The following is a 3,360-nucleotide window of genomic DNA, read 5'->3' as shown; positions in this document are numbered from 1 at the left end:
GGGGGCCTCAATCCTTTAGCACAGAATATATAATTTTTTCTTTTCATTAATAAATGGATATATTCAATAACAGTCATTAAAGTCGAATCACCATCTTCCCATTTTAATTCATGATGATTATGATACAACAGTTATTAGTTGTTTTACCCGTATCGCTAACTTAGATTCTTCATAACAAGGTTGAATAAGAAACGTTGTTATATGTGAATCATATGTTGATATGCTGACTTTTTTAGCAATAAATTTCCTATTAAATTGAATCCCTGAACGTCTATAACCAACGTATACTCCTTCGACATTATATAGCTTAAGCTTATTTAAATTCGTTTAAAAGTTTATAATATTTTTTTAGAGTCTAATCAAATCCTAGTTAAATAATTGGAAACATAAGAAAGTACTAAAACAACCAATTTTATTAACTAATCGATCACACTCCGCGGAATAATGAAAACAAAATATCAAATTAATCATTTTATACACTACATTTATATTATTTTTATATTTCATATTTATACGGTAAATCCATCTTATGGTATTAAAAGTTAAGAAATTTCCATATCCATATCATGTTTATAACTTTTAATAACAATTGATGTGACATCTGAGCGTAGTGTGCTATCATCTCCAGTAAAAATCTCAATTTCAGCATTACTTAAAATTTTCTCGAATGCACCTTGACGATACTCAAAACAAGAAATATTCAGTATACGTTGAAGGAAATTATACCATTTTCCCACGGCATACTGAAATACTTTGTTCGCTCCTCCAATTACGATCGCGAATTACCCCATTCCCACGGGCACATTCTTAATTCGATTTGACAGTTCGCTGTCTCTGTGTTTCATTTTTGTTTTTCTTCGCTGCAAAATTAATGCAAAATGTAGGTTCTTCCTAAAAGTTTATTGGTTTCCGTATTAAATTAGGGATATACACATCTTACTTTTCGTACTCAGAAATAATGGTAATTGGATCTGAATTACCAACAAATGCGGTAATTCGCTTTCAAAATTTTGTATGGCGGATTACGTAATTCGAAGGGTAATTGGAGTGCGAATTACGAATGAGAAAGCGAACTACGTAATTGGGGTGCCGTGGGAAAGCCGTATTACTATCATATGTACAACCAAGAATGATAGAATACAAGATTGCGCAAATCGAGCTGAGAGCAACTGGCCGTGACGTCAAAAAATACCAGAATGAAAGAGCAAGACGAACTCGACAAGAAAAAGAGGAAGCATCGAACAAAAGGCAGTATTGCCAAATTATGAATTTGAAAAAGCACCAAATTCTTATTGGTGTATTTTATGGACTTTATATGCATACATGATTTTATTGTAAGGACGCCAATTCAAATTAATAAACATCAATGTTTCTTGCACGACGGTCGATTTCTTCTGGCTGAATTGAAGGTGCTGCCACATATTTTGTTGTCGCTTATGATTGTCACTGTGCCATGATTTTGTTTAAGTTATTGTTATTGTAAAGTTGCTTACCACACTTGTTTGGTGTCCTCAGACTAAAAACAAAAGCAGCAAAAACGCACCAACACCAAACTCTAAAATTTTCGCGTTTTGAATACCCACTAAATTTGGTGCGAAAAGCATCAAGTTGGCAACAGTGAATGTAAACAGAATTATTTTATGACGTCAGCGATTAGGTGGATGCTGTCAAATCGTCGAAGAGAGGGTTAGCGGTCCGCGTATGGCGCGACTTTTATTTTCTGGATCGTGATGTACAACGAATTCCTAGCATAATATTATTTTCATATTAAAGCTGAAAATGTCTATAAAAGGGATGTGAGCTCTCAATTATTCCCGAAATATTTCTCTTTTTGTATTATATCTTGCCTAAATTCTTCTATGGTTTCCTGTGTTGTGAAACACTTTTTCGGATTAGATGTAGGTGCTTCTGATGTTGTTTCAGGGATAGATGTTTTGTTTTCGTCTTCTTTTAATCCATTTTGGCCACTTTGAGTCCATTTCATTAGTTTAAAGTTCAGTTTTATGTTTATAGTATCAATATTGGGTAGTCAAATCAATAGGTATTGTAGATGAGAGTACTTGAATAGTTAAAATAAATACATTTTGGTAATATAATAAAATTATATTTCGTTTTAAGTTTCTTTTATGAAAACCACGATACGTTCTTTAGTTAGCGGTTGAGATATAAATGAAATAGAAAATTATAATCTATTAATTTATATATATATATGGGTCCTTCCATACAATATTTATACCTCAATAATTTTTTGGGGTGAAATATACTTTTTTACATTCTTTATAGAAAAAAGAAGACAGCTATTATTTTATTTCGTCATGATATTCGAAAATCTCGAAAAAAAATCCCGAAATTTTTAACTCACGGAGAAGTATCTTTTTTCAATTGTTTGCAGTTAATAAACCATTTGTCGGAGAAAATCAGTCAAGGTATCAGAATGTGCGTATTTACCTCGGCTTTCCATGAGAGTGTGAGATAGGTTAAAATAATCATGTTTGATTTTAATTTTTTTAACCTGAATAGTTGTCAAACTTTACGTAGTACGCTGTACAAATTTGAGAATGGAAACACCAAAACTGTTAAGTTTTTTCACAACGTTAAAAAAAATAAAAAATGCGATTTTTTAACGCAATTTTTTATTTATTTTAATATTGAGGTGTAAATATTGTATGGAATGACCCATATACTTTATATATTACATATATATACATACCTCTTTATTTTTATCATTCAAATTATTATTTTTATCGTTAGTGTTGTCATCGATAGTATTACCTTTAATTAAATTTTGAACATCCTTCTTCTTCAACATACCGCCTAGCTAACACATCAATTTCTCTAAACACGTAAGTCGGGTTAAAACTATTTACCAACTATTACAATCATACCCCAACAGTTTCTATTTTAACATGTTGATTATAAGAAAATTGAAATGATGGAAGATTTGAAGCTATTTGTTGAGATCTAGCCAAACATAAAATTTGCGATCTAAACCCTCCTTCAGCAGTAAAAAATACCTCTAAGGTTTTATCTGTTGCTATACCGTTAATAATATTAAAACTTTTCCATTGAGCATGGCAAGTACAATATCTATTATTAGGTTTCACGGTTCGAAACCAATACATATTGTTTTATGTTTATTTAGTATTAATATATATATTTATGAATCATAACAGTTTTCATTATAATTTATAAAAAATGCATTTTAAAAATTTTGTTTGCGTTAATCATAGGAATAACCTTGGCTTCATCATTGCTTTCCTAATACATTAATGGTAAACTGTTGATAAAGAACATATTTAAATGTATATTTTAGTAATCTATTTATACATCATAATATGATTCAATTAAAATAGGTGCATT

The 3,360-nt window shown here is 30.4% G+C and overlaps 1 protein-coding gene across 2 annotated transcripts in view; it reads left to right on the top strand.

The window, feature by feature from the left end:
* LOC118733566 (epimerase family protein SDR39U1) overlaps positions 1–3,360 on the top strand; it is a 29,093-nt gene that overhangs the window by 24,738 nt on the left and 995 nt on the right. The window lies entirely within an intron of this gene.

Source organism: Rhagoletis pomonella, unplaced genomic scaffold, assembly GCF_013731165.1.
Source record: "Rhagoletis pomonella isolate Grant_MI unplaced genomic scaffold, Rhpom_1.0 Rhpom_scaffold_00002, whole genome shotgun sequence".
Lineage (NCBI taxonomy): Eukaryota > Metazoa > Arthropoda > Insecta > Diptera > Tephritidae > Rhagoletis > Rhagoletis pomonella.
Note: the sequence above shows the minus strand (reverse complement) of the source record. Positions and strands in the feature narration are given on the sequence as shown.